At 41.0% G+C, this 17,625-nt stretch overlaps 1 long non-coding RNA gene across 3 annotated transcripts in view; it reads left to right on the top strand.

Annotated features, from left to right (window-relative positions):
• The window catches only part of LOC138442257 (uncharacterized), a 46,226-nt gene that overhangs the window by 3,004 nt on the left and 25,597 nt on the right, over positions 1-17,625 (top strand). The window contains exons 3-5 of one of the 3 annotated variants that reach the window (XR_011257602.1): positions 8,476-8,644; positions 14,956-15,104; positions 15,372-15,498. This is a non-coding gene — a long non-coding RNA (uncharacterized lncRNA). Of the gene's footprint in view, positions 1-8,475; positions 8,645-10,048; positions 11,557-14,955; positions 15,105-15,371; positions 15,499-17,625 lie in introns of those variants that run through there. The other 2 variants (XR_011257603.1, XR_011257601.1) reach the window with 2 other exon arrangements.

Here is a 17,625-nt window from a genome sequence, read left to right on the forward strand (position 1 = left end):
TGGTCGATAGCATCTCAGGGAACCCTGAGAGAACTGTTCCAGGAAGCAGCTGGCGGGGAGCCAGCTTATATAGAAGTCTAGCAACAACAGGCAGGTAGTCTAAATGTCAAAGGATCATTGTTAAAGGAAACCAAATACCTCAAAGAATTTAGCTCTTTTCTCTGTACAGGAAGTTGCAGGAGTCTGGGCTCACTGAGATCACCCCTTGGATATGCACCCCGGCTCTCTGGGGCCAACGCCCCGTGTTCTCACACCCTGATATAGACATCAGATAGCATGAACTTGTTCACTCACTCAGTCGTGTCCGACTGTTTGTGACCCCATGAACCATAGCACGCCAGGCCTCCCTGTCCGTCGCCAACTCCCAGAGTTTACCCAAACTCATGTCCATTGAGTTGGTGATGCCGCCCAACCGTCTCATCCTCTGTCATCCCTTCTGGTCCCGCCTTCAATCTTTCCCAGGATCAGGGTCTTTTCCAGTGAATCAGTTCTTCACATCAGGTGGCCAAGGTATTGGAGTTTCAGCTTCAGCATCAGTCCTTCCAATGAATATTCAAGACTGATTTCCTTTAGGATGGACTGGTTGGATCTCCTTGCAGTCCAAGGGACTCTCAAGAATCAACACCACAGTTCAAAAGCATCAATTCTTTGGCACTCAGCTTTCTTTATAATCATGAAGTTAGTGGCTTAAAATAACACAAATTACTGTCTTAAGAGTTTGAGAGGTTAGAGTTCAAAATCATTCTCACTGGGCTAAAATCAAGGTGTTGGCAGGACTGTGTCCTGGAGGCTCTGGGGAGAATCCATCCTGTCTGTTCCAGCTTCTAGAAGATACCTGGATTCCTCCACGTTGGGGCCTTCCTCTGTCTTCAAAACAGCAATCAGTTCACTCCAGTTTCTGCTTCCTGACCTCTCATCTCCTTCTCTGTCTCTGACTCTCTCCCCAGCCCCTTTTTAAGGACCTCTGTTGTTTTTATACTGGGCTCGGCTGGGTAGTCTAGGCTTTCTTTCCATTCCAAGGTCACATTTGCAAAGATGTTTTTGCCACATGAGATCATGTATTCACAGATTCCAGGAATTAAGACATTGACTTTTTTTTTTGCTGGGAGTGGGGACATTTTTCTGCCGGCCACAGATGGTTTCCAAAAAATACATTGTGGTACACACAGTATTTTCTCTTTGTTGGGGTAGGAATGATATTCTATATCCCAAGTATAAGTGAAACTTCCAAATCACATAGATACCCTTAGCTAATTTAGCTAACATAGACGGGAGAAACATTTTATTACTGGATTTTGAATGTATACTTAAGATCAAAACCTCTGTGGATATTTTCCCCCTCGAATGTGTGTGTGTGTGTTTGTGTGTACACACGCACACTTTGAGGAATGTCAGACCAGGTCTGTGACAGTCTATCTTGTGTCCAGTAGGTGGTGCTGTTGGCATACATTTACAAACTGCACTTCCACGTAAACTGAGCTTGTTCATTTTTCAGCAACAGAAGACACTCCTACACATCTTCCTCACCTCAACCCTCGGACAAAAAGTGAATTTAAAATTTAATTCCCTTCTAGGTTACTCATCTGTAGCTTGGTGGCTTAGAATCATCTTGTTTCCCCTGGTTTAGGCAAGTCAGTGTTGTTTTCCGAAGCACTGATTTGTTTTTCTCCCAGGATGTTTGGTAGTTAATTTAGTCTCACCTCCTCTCCTGCTCCCAACCCTGCAATAGAGCATGGAGGACAGTCACCTTTTCCTACAGTCTTTGACTATTTTCTATGGATCATATATATTTCTCTTCATTTTTCAACCTGACAACGTTTGAAGATACAGCCGGAGGTGCACACAGAGAAAAGGTGCACCTTCTACAGAATGAATTTGTCTTCTGGGTTTTGATATTTGAAATGGAGAAATATTTTAAAAATTTAAATTCACCTTTTTAAAACGTTGGCTTTTATAGACAAATATCTGAATCTATATTCATCACACATCCCACAGACAAGTTTGCCCTCCCAAATTCCCTATTTGTGACAGTGGCTCTAAAATTCAGTCTCGAAATTTTGGAAATATTTTTATATCCTCTCTTTCTTTGTGTTTCATGTTAAACTAATTATCAAGTCCAAATAATACTTCCTTCAATATGTTTATCACATCTGCCCCCTCCTTTCCATTCCTGCTACTTCCTTATTTCTGGAACTAACTAGCTTATTAACTTATTAAAGAAAAATTTCTTTGTTTTTTAACAAAACAATAAATGGAACAATTAAAAAAGTCAAAAAGGGTGGAACTAACTATAAGGAAGAAGCGCTTATCCTTTTACTTCCCAGCCTATTCCATGCCCCAGTGGGGTGGGTATCAAAAGCCTTAAACATTTTAATCATTTTTCATTTAAAATTTTCTAGGAAACTTTATCCATATTTCTGATACACACACACATATATATACATATATATATATACACACACACATTTATATATACATACACACATATAGGAAATGGCAGCCCACTCCGGTACTCTTGCCTGGAAAATCCCATGGACAGAAGAGCCTGGTAGGCTATAGTCCATAGGGTCGCAAAGAGTCGGACATGACTGAGTGACTTGTCAAATACACATATGTGGATATATATCTATATATATCTGAGACATGGATTAGTTCAGTCACTCAGTCGTGTCTGACTCTTTGCAACCCTATGGACGGAAGCACACCAGGCCTTCCTGTCCATCACCAATTCCTGGAGTTTACCCAAACTCATGTCCATTGAGTCAGTGATGCCATCCAACCAACTCATCCTCTGTCGTCCCCTTCTCCTCCTGCCCTCAATCTTTCTCAGCATCAGGGTCTTTTCAAATGAGCCAGCTCTTTGCATCAGGTGGCCGAAGTATTGGAGTTCCAGCTTCAACATTAGTCCCTCCAATGAACACCCAGGACTGATCTCCTTTAGGATGGACTGGTTGGATCTCCTTGCAGTCCAAGGGACTCTCAAGAGTCTTCTCCAGCACCACAGTTCAAAAGCATCAATTCTTCAGCGCTCAGCTTTCTTTATAGTCCAACTCTCACATCGATACATGACTATTGGAAAAACCATAGCCTTGACTGGATGGACCTTTGTTGGGTCATAACTTTCCTTCCAAAGAGTAACCATCTTTTAATTTCATGGCTGCAGTCACCATCTGCAGAGATTTTGGAGCCCCCGAAACTAAAGTCAGCCACTGTTTCCCCTATTTCCTCTATTTGCAGTGAAGTGATGGGACCAGATGCCATGATCTTCGTTTACTGAATGTTGAGCTTTAAACCAACGTTTTCACTCTCCTCTTTCACTTTTTCAAGAGGCTCTTTAGTTCTTCTTCACTTTCTGCCATAAGCATGGTGTCATCTGCATACCTGAGGTTATTGATATTTCTCCCATCAGTCTTGATTCTAGCATGTGCTTCATCCAGCCTGATATTTCTCATGATGTACTCTGCATAGAAGTTAAATAAGCATGGTGACAATATACAGCTTTGACGTACTCCTTTCCCGATTTGGAACCAGTTTGTTGTTCCATGTCCAGTTCTAACTGTTGCTTCCTGACCTACATACAGGTTTCTCAAGAGGCAGATCTGGTGGTCTGGTATTCCCATCTCTTGAAGAATTTTCCACAGTTGTTGTGATCCACACAGTCAAAGGCTTTGGCATAGTCAATAAAGCAGAAATAGATGTTCTTCTGGAACTCTCTTGCTTTTTTGATAATCCAGTAGATATTGACAATTTAATCTGGTTCCTCTGCCTTTTCTAAAACCAGCTTGAACATCTGGAAAAGATATGTATATGCATTCTACTTCTGCTTCATTGACTATGCTAAAGCCTTTGACTGTGTGGATCACAACAAATAGAAATGCTTAAAGAGATGATGTTGGGGTCCTTTAATGGACCAATGGACCGGAACCTGGTGGTCTGGAGTCGAAGATAAGAAAGTGAAAGAGAGAGCTGCAGGGATGGAGAGAGAGAGAGAGGAAGAAAGAAAGACAGACACGGGGACCCATGCTCTGATGGAGCAAAGGTGCTTTAGTGATCTTTCTGTGAGTATATATAGGCTGTTGTGCAAGAAATTTCTTTTGACAGTGATAAAGATCAGAAAACCAAACGTACAACAACAATTACCAAGGGGACAAGAGATTAATAATGGTCACAAGTTCAGGAGACAATCCATATCTCAAGAAAGAGGATCGAGACTAAGCAGTTTTGTTGTAAGGAGAATGTTTACTGGAGGAGATTCAAGCCTGTCTCATCCTATTGAAAGGTGGTTGTTGAATCACGACGCCGGGATTCTTGGCCCCCAGAGGAGAAGAATTCAATCTGGGGCCAGAGACGAGGCTTGATCACTCAGAGCTTTTGTGTAACAAAGTTTTATTAAAGTATAAAGGAGATAGAGAAAGCTTCTGACATAAGCATCAGAAGGGGGCAGAAAGAGTACCCCCCTGCTAGTCTTCAGCTGGATGTATAGTCACCAGCAGCCTGTTAATGAAAGAAAGGAATGTCTCAAAACTTAGAACGGCACCAGGCCCCTCACCCATAAGATGTATTTTGGGATAATCTTGGCTCCAAATGGTTTATCTTGGGCCATAAAAGGATTAACTTGAATCTTGAAGAAGGGCAGATCACCATACAAATAGTGTCCTTTACGTAGATTAGAGGGACAATATCGGAGTATAACATACTGGTTTATCAAGTAGGTTCTGAGCCCCAAAGGCAGAACCAACTTGAAGACAGAGTTTGGGGTAAATGCATAGCACATTAGCATAGCTTAAGATAAATATTTACATAAAAAAAAGACATTGGTTAACTAAAGGTGAAACAGGTGTCATGGCAACACAGAATTTTAAGAGAAACCTGCTTTTAAATTTGTATAGAGAAGGAAAAAAATATCGCTAGTTTGTTTCCTCCTGCCACTTAAGGGAGATAAAAATGTCTGACACGTTTAAGGGAGATAAAAATGTCTGACACGTGCAGGCTATTTCCTCCATTTGGAGACCCCTGGCCTTCCTGCCTGTTACCCTCTCACTATGACCTCAGTCCTGGGAGCAGCATGCTGCTCCACTGGTTTCTGATAACAGAAACTAATAAGGAACAGAGGATTTATGAGAAACAGCACATAGGAATCCTCCTGTTAAACATTCCCTGACAATTCCCCCTTATTTATTTATAATATTTGTGAAAAGGGTTTTGACCATTTGAGTTTGTTTAGTTTTAACAATTTTTGCATGAAGGCAACGGTAAATGACAAATATAATTGTCAAGATAATCACCAAATTTACAGTTTTAGACCCGATGCTGTGAGTCATGCTTTGAAACCATCTGCGTGGGTCTAGCCCAGATAATTGATCAGCTAGTTGTTCAGCTAAAGTTTTCAAATTAGTGGAAGAGGACAGATTTTTAGAAAACATTTCAAAGATTTCTTTTTGTAATAATTGTACATTCAGAGAGGCATTATCATGTGTGTTTTATAAATGAAATTTGATTTGTTCCCAGTTGTAGGCACTATTATTGAATTGAACAGGAGTGAGGCCTGGCATGCTGCAATTCATGGGGTTGCAAAGAGTCAGATACGACTGAGCAACTGAACTGAACACAAAGTTGAGTAGAATTCCAATCACATTTTAGCATCACCTCTTTTTGTACATCTATTAATTGATCTCCAACCCATTTGATGGCTGTCTTTAATTCCTGTATTTCATCTTCAGTATCCTCATCTATCTGAGCCTGAGTGGCCCACATAGTATGAGCATCTTTAGTCCAATTTTGGATAAAATTATGTGTTTGAATTGAGGTTTGTAAAGCAATGTCAGTGACGGCAGCAGTGGTGCAAATAGCTATTAATCCCCAAATGCCCCAAATCAGCCATCCAATGAATCGTTTAGATCACCAGAGCAATTTAGTAAGTGACCGGGAAGCAAGTCCTGCCATGGGACCGTCTTCCCAGGGCCACTGGAGATTTATTGGTAACCACTGACTATGTTGAGATCGAAGAATCAAAAGGGATTCATTTCTTAAGGAAACAGAAGAGTTAAGTATATAATTTGCAATTTATGCAAGTTATTGGACTTCCCTGGTGGCTCAGACGGTAAAGCATCTGTCTACAATGCGGGAGACGCGGGTTCGATCCCTGGGTTGGGAAGATCCCCTGGAGAAGGAAATGGCAATCCACTCCAGGACTATTGCCTGGAAAATCCCATGGACAGAGGAACCTGGTAGGCTACAGTCCATGGGGCTGCAAAGAGTTGGACACGACTGAGCGAATTATAAAAAAAAAAAAAAGAATGTAAAGTCTTATTGAATTGTAAACTTCCTATAGTTAGAACAAAAGGAAGGGGAACACAAGCTTGTATGAAATATGATTGATTATAATGAAAGAAATAGTTTCTATGACTATTATTGGTCCCTGTGAAATGTCCAGTCCAAGTCCCAAGTTCTTCCGCGCTCACAGCAAGTTTCCAGATGTTCCATTGTTCCGGCCCAGTCTGTTTATTGAGGATGATTCGAGGACGAGGAGGGGGGCATTCCACCATCAACCCCCCCCCCCCCCCAGAAGTCCTTTGTCATGGTAATACTCCATTGTAGTGTTAGTGACCTGTGCTACTTGAGTAGCAGAGTCACACATAGTGCTGTTAGTATCATCTGAGCAGTTGGATACCCACATACCATGGGGTTCCCAATCAACAATGGTGTAAATGGCCATAAACATTAATTTCCCTAATTTAGCTTGACATTTATCTTAATAAACAGGAGTATATTTAAAGTCTTTATAAGTAAACTCCTTATATTTTAACTTTTGTCTTTTTCCTAGAGTTTTGGTAGTATTGACATGGTTTTTACAAAAGGACAGGGCAGTAAACTAACCAATGTGTGGAAGTTCCTTTTTCGGAGCCAAGATGGAAGCCCATGTTTGTCGACTAACATTAATACATAATTTTGTTTGGCCCATGCATAAAGGAAGGATTTCATAGCCTAGGGGAATGTTAATTAGTCTTCCTTCTTCCTCAGGATGAGAGGGCCCCTCCAAGCTCCAAGGAGGGGGCATCTGTGTTGAGTCATTAGTGGATATGATTGGTCCTATATCTGTCCATTCTATAACCTACAATAAAAGGGGAGGTTAGGTATATAAGCCCAATAAGTGTAATCAATCAAGTCAGCCTCAGCAGGGAGAAGCAAAAGCAAGCAAAGCAAACATAGTGACAAAAACCTTTTTAGGATTCCGAGGCATTCCCTGTTGAGAAATCAGATTTTCAGCTTGATTAGTAAGGGTTTTTATCTGTCTCCAAGTAGGAAAATCATGAGGTCGATGACATCAAGTGAGGCATTTTTTGGAAATTTTTAAAGCTGCCATGGCTTGTATTGGAATTTGTTTCTCTTGGGGTTTTTGGTGTTTTGTCTCTAGTTTGAATGTTGGGGGCCCCCCTTAGGTCAAATCTTCTGAAGAGGAAGCCATGTGAGTTTGTTGGATCCGTCTGGAGAAATAGAAGCATACCCCTTTCCCTATAAAATTAGTTTTCTAGATTTTCATTGATAGTTAACCCATCTAGATACCAAATGGGCAAAGGAAGGGAGGTGTCTTTCAATGTCTCGAAATGTTTTTTTGCTTTTGTCAAAATATCTCTTTGCGGTAAGTTTAAAAAATTTAAAACAAATAAAGCTATATTAACAATAGTTATAGAAAGAAAGGAAAGTGATAATGATGAAAACATTTCTAGGAAATATTTCAGTCCAAAAACAATCATCTAGAGATCTCTATGGGGACTGGTAGATAATGTCCCGAAAGAGGACACTGAGAAGCTTTTATTTTAAACTAACCTTGACTCTTGACTACCTAAACCTTTTTTCCTGAATGTAGTTTCCATGAATTTGTTTACTTCTGTGTCAAATGTATGAGCCACCATCTTGCTCAGCCAATGTTATTGTTTTTCTTTTTCACATATGTAAATTAAACAGACCCAATTTTGGTTTTAAATTAACCTCTTGGTCTTTCGGTATCTTGGAACTGACAATACTGAAGTTGTTAGAGGCAGGTTTTTCTGGTTGATACAGTTTATGCCTCACATTTAACAGATGGGACAGTCACTGGCCTAAAACAAGCCTTTGTAGACACACGCACCCATTTAAAAAATATTTTTTTCATTAGGCCCAGGTGTCGGCAGCACAGTCTGTCTAATATAGAGTTCATCGGCTTCAACCAAGCAACGTGTCAGTAAGCAAGCCTGTCCTAACTCCCATGAGGCACCACAGTCTTGCTGTTGTCATTGACTAACCATGAAAATTTGGCTGTGGTTTTGAAATAATAGGTTGATTTTCTCTTCATTAGTACATACTTATATATATATATATATATACATATATATATATATAAAGAAATGGGATCTGACTGTGTTTTAAATGATTTGTGTTATTTGGGGCAAAGGATTAGGAGAAACACTCAAACTCTTTTTTTTTTTTTTTTTTAAGTGAAATTACTGAAAAGCTGATGTAGAACAACTTGACAAATGAAACGTCGCTCACATCCAAATACCTGACCTTGTCTCTGGAAAAGAAATGCCCCCTGGTAGCTGTTGAATCTCTCTGTTCAGTGTGTCAAGGAAGATAATTATACCTTCAAGACAGACCTGAAAAGAAGGTGAATATTTTGTACTTTTGATACTCCTAGGAACAAATAACTTATTTGGCAAATGGTGTCTTTTTTTAAAAATATAAATTTATTTATTTTAATTGGAGGTTAATTACTTTATAATATTGTATTGGTTTTGCCATACATTAACATGAATCTGCCAAAGGTATATACATGTTCTCCATCCTGAACCCCCCTTCCTCCTCCCTCCCTGTACCATCCCGCTGGGTCGCTCCAGTGCATCAGCCCCAAGCATCCAGTATCATGCATCGAATGGTGTTTTTTTAATCTTGTTTTTGTTTTGTATTGTGAAATAGGCACTGAAGCTGATGTTATTTTGTTTTAAGGATCTTACAGACTGGAAACAGAAATAAAGCTATATTAACAATAGTTATAGGCTTAAAGAATATATGGTACAGGGAGGGAGGAAGGAGGGGAGTTCATAATGGGGAACATGTGTATATCTGTGGCGGATTCATGTTGATGTATGTCAAAACCAATACAATATTGTAAAGTAATTAACCTCCAATTAAAATAAATAAATTTATATTAAAAAAAAAGAATATATTGCATTGGAATCTAGTAAAGTCTGTTCCGGATAAGGAAGATAAAGTGTTTCTGTGTATTCTGCCTTATTTAATTTTTTATTTGTAGTTTCAATGTGTAATGTGTTTGTTTAATTATGTCTTATGTTTGTGGATTATAAGGAAGGTCTGTAACCTGTTTAATAGAGAATGAATGTAAAAATTGTTTGAACTGTTTAGAAATATAGGAAGGGCCATTGTCTGCTTTTATAGAATTAGGTGTTTTCATTATATACACCCTGGTCAATGATCCCAATCAAGTCTTTTGTCAGTTTATTGATTCTACAGTGTGAAATAGAAAAGTGAAAAGTATTGACGAATCTTTAACCTGGCTGTGTTCTGTGATTTTATTTCCGTCCTGGTGTACTTTTATCTCCCATCCTCATGCTGTCTGCCTTTATTGTTTCTTAAGTGTTGGTAATATTGTTGCAAGTCTATGGCACCTTGCCCACCGTTTTCCTCCTGGGATTTCTGTCCTGCAGCTGACTTCTCTCTAGACGTGCTACACAGTGGGCACCTCTAAATACCAGCACGTGTGTGGCTTAACCCCGAGGGTGGCCGTACCCACTGACCTGGTTCTCCTTAGACGTGCCCTGCAATCTTCAGGACTCTCCTCTCTGCTCCATTGTGCTCCGCTCCTTTCCCCTCTCTTCCTGTTCCTCACTTCCCAATCCTCCTTCCCTCCTTCCCTCATTCCTTCCTTTCTCTTTCTGTGGCTAGGGGTAGGGATGGGGTAGGCAGTTGGTGAGAGGTTTCTTGAGCTCCAGTGTTTTGTGTGTGTATGAGCTTTGTTTCAAAGACAGATTTTCAATTAATTCTTCTGTTTTAGGTCCTACTTGCCATTCTCATGTCCATGCTCCTTGATACCTGTGAGTCAAAAGCTTTTTTGGGGTACCATGGGGAATCAACATTGCCAGGAGAAATATCAATAACCTCAGATATGCAGATGACACCACCCTTATGGCAGAAAGTGAAGAGGAACTCAAAAGCCTCTTGATGAAAGTGAAAGAGGAGAGTGAAAAAGTTGGCTTAAAGCTCAACATTCAGAAAACAAAGGTCATGGCATCCTGTCCCATCACTTCATGGGAGCTGGATGGGGAAACAGTGGAAACAGTGTCAGACTTTACTTTATGGGGCTCCAAAATCACTGCAGATGGTGATTGCAGCCATAAAATTAAAAGACACTTACTCCTTGGAAGAAAAGTTATGACCAACCTAGATAGCATATTCAAAAACAGAGACATTACTTTGCCGACTAAGGTCCCTCTAGTCAAGGCTATGGTTTTTCCCGTGGTCATGTATGGATGTGAGAGTTGGACTGTGAAGAAGGCTGAGCACCGAAGAATTGATGCTTTTGAACTGTGGTGTTGGAGAAGACTCTTGAGAGTCCCTTGGACTGCAGGGAGATCCAACCAGTCCATTCTGAAGGAGATCAACCCTGGGATTTCTTTGGAAGGAATGATGCTAAAGCTGAAACTCCAGTACTTTGGCCACCTCATGTGAAGAGTTGACTCATTGGAAAAGACTTCGATGCTGGGAGGGATTGGGGGCAGGAGGAGAAGGGGACGACAGAGGATGAGAAGGCTGGATGGCATCACGGACTCAATGGACATGAGTCTGAGTGAACTCCAGGAGTTGGTGATGGACAGGGAGGCCTGGCGTGCTGTGATTCATGGGGTCGCAAAGAGTCGGACACGACTGAGCAACTGAACTGAACTGAACTGACTGATGGGGAAGACTGTCTCTCATCATCTGCAGCCTCTTTTCTGTGTATTTTTGATTCGTGAGACACCACTTCTCCTTCCCATCTTCCAGTTCCCAGACATTTGATGACTTTTCCCTCGTACTGATGGCTTCCCTCCCAGTCTCATTTTTGTGAGATTTTTAGCACCTCAATTTTGTTTTTAGAGTCCAGGTTTCATAACTGCTCAGACTTTCACCTAATGAATCTAATGAAATGTAGCAAAAAAAAAAAAAAAGGCTCTACTTCCTGGGGAAATTAGATGTGAAGAATATATAGTCAGTTTTAAGTTGTTGAAAATCCATGCTATGTTCTAAATAATAGCAAACATTATTTGAGGTAATTTTCATGGTTTGGTTATTCAGCTTAGATTTGCACTGTGGCTTATTTTACACATGTGTTGATGGAAACTATTTCTAGTTTTCTATGGTTTAAAAATGCTGTCTTTAAAAGAAATTCAGAAAATTCACCTGATATATATACGTTGATTTCCTAAGGAATTTATATTTGTATCAGTATTGAATTTTAGCCAGTGCTCCAATATAAAGGAGTCACTGTTTTGAAATAAAGCAAATTATTTCCCTTGGGGGAGAAAACTGTCCTGAAATGCCGTTTAAGCGCCCCTGCTGTTGAGAGCCTCTTGGCCCGTGCTGCTGAGTCCCCATGCCCTTGCTCTTTCTACTTCCCTAGGCACCAACAGCGTTGCTCCTTCCCTTGACTCCATTTCTGTTACCAGGTCGATCAGTGTGACATACAGGAGGCAGTACTAAACTATCTCCCTGCCTGCCTCACGGAGAGTGGTCACAGGGTGCCCTGCTGGGCTCTGGGCGGGAGTCCTGCTGCTGACCTCTGGGCTCCAGATCTGTCCTCCAGACATGGCTTCTGCCCCATGCCCCCAGCACGTCACTGCCGCCTCCTTGCTCCTCCCAGCACCTTTGTCTTGCATCAGTTTCTTTCCTGCTGGTGGTCTGGTGAGTCGGCCGCCTGAGCAGCATACGTGCAGGGCCGTCACGGCTGGTGGGCCCCGTCGCCCTCTCGGATGCCCTGGTACCATGCTCCTCTGCCTCCCCTGCTCCTGCCTCCCTCCTCTCCAGCTGCAAGCCACTGCCGCATCGCCCCTGAAGTGGCCACCTTCTGAGAGCCGTGTCCTCCTGGCTCCACATCCTGCCGTAGGCTCCATCTGCTGCCAAACTGTGCTTGGACCCAACCCGTGTTCTGCCGTTAGGCCCCAGCCTCTCCTCCTCCTCGCTTGCTTGGGTTGCTGCAAGGAATACAGAAATCCTTTGTATTCCCAGCTGTTGATAAATCACCCTCCAGTTCTATGCATCTTACAATCTGTTTATTTTCAATGGGGGCAATATCACCCCTAAGAGGGTGAAAGTTGATTCTTGGGGGCTGAAAAGAATTTACTCTTTTTGTGTATAAAGCATAGATACATATGCATAGGTACATAAGCAAATAAGCAGAATACCTGTGGTATTAAAAATTCATATGGAGTGGTAATTAGCAGAAAAAAAAAGTGTATGAAAGCTGCTTGTGTGTGTGTATTAGGGGACATTGATGAAAAAAAAAAAAAGAAAACACTGGTTTACTTTTGAGGTCTCATATTCATCCTGTTTCTACTTGCCCAGAAGCCTTCAGTAGCTTCCTGCAGGCAACTCTGTAAAACCCAAATCATATTCTGTACTTCAAATCTCTTCTTCTTTACCTGCAACCATCTTTGCAGTCCTGGCCCCCACTGTCAGCCTGCATGGATAGACTGCTGCCCACAGTCCCATAACTGCAGCCTCTGCTCTCCTGCTTTGCTCTAAACCAGCGTGTCTGGTTGGCCTTCAGCTGGCATCTGGGAACTTAGGTTTTGAGAGGATTCCCATCATGGCCCTAACTGTTAAGAGAGGTGCCAGGAGCCAGCACGGGAGATCCCACCCATGACAAGGTCATGCGGAGAGACCTGACAGGCAAGGCGGATCAGGACTCGAGGGATCCCCGAGAACTGCTCAAGCATCTACCCCAAAAACCAGAGTCTGTCTGTCTTACTATTTTATGACTTTCACCAACTCCTCTGACATTAACAGATGGCTATCCCCGACCACCTTCTCTGAAGAAAATCAACTTAGAGCTTTGGTTAATAAGTCTCCTGGGCATAATAAGAGTGTTTCAATCCAAAAACCCCTCTCATGGCTTTCTAGCCTGCCTGACAAGTTTATCCAGACTTTTACAACTACGCATATGATTGTTTACAGCCTCCCAACCACGAGAGGCACAGGAAGCTTAAAACATTCTAGGAATGTAGAGCCTTTGGAGGAGTTAAAAATCATTAGAATAGAACTGGTTAAGGGTTTCATTGTTGAGCCAATACTTGCTGCCAAGTTTTCATATCTTTTATTTGTTGATATAGTTGGTATATAGAAAAAACAGGTAGTAGCCCTGGCATTAGCAACATTAGATCTTTGAGTTAAGTACTTTCTTTGTTATAACCCACTGTACCTTTGTTCTATAGGAATGTAATTTTATTTAGTACTTTGAGGGTGATATAGATTAAAGAAAAAACACTTCAAGGGAAAATGAGTTTTCTGATTGATTAACATTTATCAAGGAAAAGAGTTTTCTGGTTGATTAACATTTATCAAGGAAAAGAGCCATAAAATGTTAACAGGCCTCCTGGCCAGAAAATAATGTAAATCACCTGAGACCTTTTGTATACGAAAAGGTATGCAGAAAGAAAGCCTGGTATCGATAAGGGTCAGGACTGCTGCCCCTGCATGACTCTGTATCTCCCATTATGTAAAACTTAGGGTATATAAGCTCCTTTTGAAAATAAAGTTACGGGTCTTGCACAAGCTTGGCCTCCCCATGTCGTACTTTCTTTCTCTCTTTATCTCCTTTTCAGGATAACTCCCTGGAATGCAGGGGCCCTCTGACTTCACTTTCTTGCCTGGGCTTGCTTCTAAGACCCACTCGAGAAGGTGCGCAAGGTGGGGCACCTTCCACTATTCGAGAGGGCGCCTGCGGCCTGCGTGAACAGAGAAAGTCTCTTGTCTGAGGCTTTATTGGCTTTCTGCGTAAACCAAGGAATATCAGCCTCTTTTCTCTCCTCTAGTCTCTTAACTGCAAATTCTTTCCTTATCTCTCTTTATATCTATATATCTCTCTTGCCTCGCCATCCACGCTTCGGATACCCTGGATCCAACCAGGGCTGGACCCCAGTAGAGAGGCTTACTGGGTCTGTGCTGTGCAAACAGCATGGTTCATGCCGAACCCCTGCTTTCCTTCTGGGAGTCTGGAACTCGGGTACAAGCCAGGCAGAGTGTAGCGATGTGACCAGCCCCCAGGGAAAACTTCAGGCAGGTAATCACTAATGAGCATCCTCAGCACACAACTTTTCACATATGTTGTTACAACTCACTGCTAGGATGATTAAGAGTATCCTGTGGGGCCCATGGGGAGGGGACTCTTGGGAGCTTGTGCCTGGTATTTTTTCAGACTTCTCTGCATATGGCTTTTCTGTTGCTGAGTTTGCTTTGAATCCTTTCACCGTAATAACTCTTAGCTGTAAATATGATTATATGCTGAGGCCTGAGAGTCCTCCTGGAGAATGACTGAGCCTGGGGTGGTCTTGGGAGCCCCCGAGATAATGTGACTAGTTGTTATCTCTGTTGTCCCTTGGTTTTCAGCCATTCCTTCAGGAAACAAGAATGATAGGGGTCTCTTTGCCTGGAGATGGACATCAAGGCTTAACAGCTTTGGAAGGAAGTTGATATGAAGACCATATATCCACAGCCTGTGGTGGATTATATTAGGTTCATTTAGCTAAAATGAAATTGTGTTTTCCAGGATTTCCTTTGCTGTGTAGTTCCAGGTTAGCATGGGTCACAAGAGAGATTTTGCATAGGACTTGGAAGGCAGAAGTGGAATGCCAGTGATCTTGCTTTTTAATGCTCTGAAGCTTAGTGAGGCACCGTTGCAGCTTATGTTATGCTGTCATTTATCCACAGGCTCATCTGGTTGGCATGGGACAGCAGCTGGACTCACGTCAACTGCAGCTCCTGACTTGTTCTCCTTCAGCGCCCTACTCCCCAGCTCCTGGCTTAGCTTTATGGTGAAGGGCAGCTGTATCTCCTGCAAAGTTGGAGACCTAGAGATGGTAAGGGACTGAGGCAGGGACTAGTCCATCCATATGGCTTTAAGCCCAGCCTCCCAGGTGCTGAGGGAGGTAATCCACCACAAGCTGTGAGTATCTGTGGACGTTCCCGCTCAGAGTGCCAGGAATACAGGTCTGCCCCTGCCTGGACATCTCTCAGGGTTGTGTGTACAGCAAGCCATCTTGAGGAAGAGATAATACCTCCGTCTGGGACAGAGAACAGTTGCTTACTGCTTATGATATTTATTTTGGTGAATTTTCTCAATTCAGTGTTTCTCAGCTGGGATGTAAATTCACTGTTGTGCAGCATCCATTGGGGACTTTCTGCATTGCCCTGCATGGGACTGGAGAAAAGGGGAACCAAACCAAACTTCATGTTCATGCTGCTTGCTGTTCTGTGAGTAACAAGAGGACATTATCTCATGTCTACTGCCAGAATCCTTGAACAGTAAAAAGCTAACTTAGGAGCTTGTCAGTAGGTTAAAACCTTAGATTCTGATAGCACTTTATTTCCACCTTCCCTTCCTGTCGGCTCTGTGGTCTTTAGGCACCAGACACACATAGATTGTTTAATCAGATCCCACAAGTGTGTAGGGATAAATCCCCCCCCGCTCCAAATATGAATCATATATATACTGTAGTGGATCTGCTTCTCTGATCAAATGTGATGGTTATAGTTTCCCTCACAACCTGGCTAATGAGTCTCCTATTGCAAATTCTGTATAAATATAATATTTAATATAAATATCAGTATTTAATTAAATATTATTTAATGGCAGCAGAATATTTCACGTTGGGTATGTTGGACATAATTTATAGACCCGAATTTGGGGCACAAAAAATATTTGGGCAGTCAGTCTAATTGTTCTAAAAGGAAGAGGGATTTGTGAAATTGAATTAGATTTTGAAAATAACCTTTATTTTTCTGAGTAATTAATTTTGTGTAAGTGTTGGAACACTCTGTTCTGTACTATTCTGGTATTTCTGTTCCTTTTGTTTAGATCTGTACCACCTCCAGTGAAAGCTTGGGAGAGAGAAAGAACACTGAATAAAAATATTCCAGGTCTTGGGACCAAGTTCTTCTTTGATAAGGGAAGTGGTTGCTAAAGGAGAGGGTAATGAAGTCAAGATCAGTTAAGGCCCCCTGTGAACTCTGAATATTTTCATGTACTTACTTGCTGTAAGAGTTAATTTTAAGACATAGTCAACACAGAAACAGCCCTGACTCATATATAAGGCTATATGAAAACATGCTTGGTGACAAATAATATCTGCATCTTTTCTAGTTAAAAAGTTCAAATGACTGTGTTGATTAATGTGATGTTTAAAGAGGGAGAAAGTAATTATCTGAGTTTCTTAGCAATGAAAATGACTTTTTTTGTCCTGTGCATTTCTGCTTCTGTTAAGGGGAAGCAAAGAGTCTTTCATTTAATAACTCTGGTAGCACAGAAGAGTTTAACTAAAGTTGCTGGAACACAATAATTTTGTTATTTTAAGTGGACAGTAGATATGAGAAGAGATTCTTGCCTAATGTAGTATGAAAAATATGACCCAAGAATGATCTTTTCTACTGAGAAAGGAACAGAAGTGAAACACTAGACTGTAAGTTTTTTAAGGGAAGTAATTACAATTATCTGATATACTGCTATAGTCTAAGGGCCCAATGCAGTGCCTGACACAAAGGAGGTGCTTACACATTATTTTTTTTTTTTAAATAAATCAACAAAGAGGAACTCAGAGAGAGACTCACTAAAACTTACCCCTAGAGGGCAGAATCCTCTTGAGTACAGAAAATTCAAATAAATTTCTGAATTTGGGATTTAATTCCAGCAAGGATTTATTAATCTTATTATATATGATTTCCTGATATTAGTGTTAATTATTTTGACTTGTCTTATTCTTGCCCAGTATATAATCCATGAGTTTTTTGAGCAAGAATATTTGTGAAGTATTTTTCAAGTCTGTACATTTGTGAATGTCATTTTGTTATCTTCCCCATGAAAAACAGCTTGATTTGTTGTAAAATGTGTTATTGTTCAAAAGCTGTAGATGTTTCTTTTTTTCTCTTGAGCACAGTAGAAGAAATTTTAGACCAATCTAAAGGAAAATTTAGACCAATTAGACCAAAATTTAGACCAAATTTAGACCAATTAGACCAAAATTTAGACCAAATTTAGACCAAGAAAAATTAGACCAATCTGTGTTACTTCCCCTTCAAAATTTAGACCAATTAGACCAAAATGTAGACCAAATTTAGACCAATTTAAAAGAAAATTTAGACCAAGAAAAATTAGACCAATCTGTGTTACTTCCCCCTCTCCCTTTACTTCCATTAGACTGAAAGTTTATAAGATTTTCTTTTCTCTATTGTTTTGATTTAAAAAATTTGCCAGGCTGTGTCGAATGATTTCCCTGCAAGGAGGTGAACTGTTTTAATCTGAGATAGCAAGACTTCTTTTCAAATTTAGAGGATTGTTTAATTATAGGGGTTTTTTTTTTTCTGATTGTTTTGATCTCTTCCTGA

The sequence above is a fragment of the Ovis canadensis genome, chromosome 6 (assembly GCF_042477335.2).
Source record: "Ovis canadensis isolate MfBH-ARS-UI-01 breed Bighorn chromosome 6, ARS-UI_OviCan_v2, whole genome shotgun sequence".
NCBI classification, from domain to species: domain Eukaryota; kingdom Metazoa; phylum Chordata; class Mammalia; order Artiodactyla; family Bovidae; genus Ovis; species Ovis canadensis.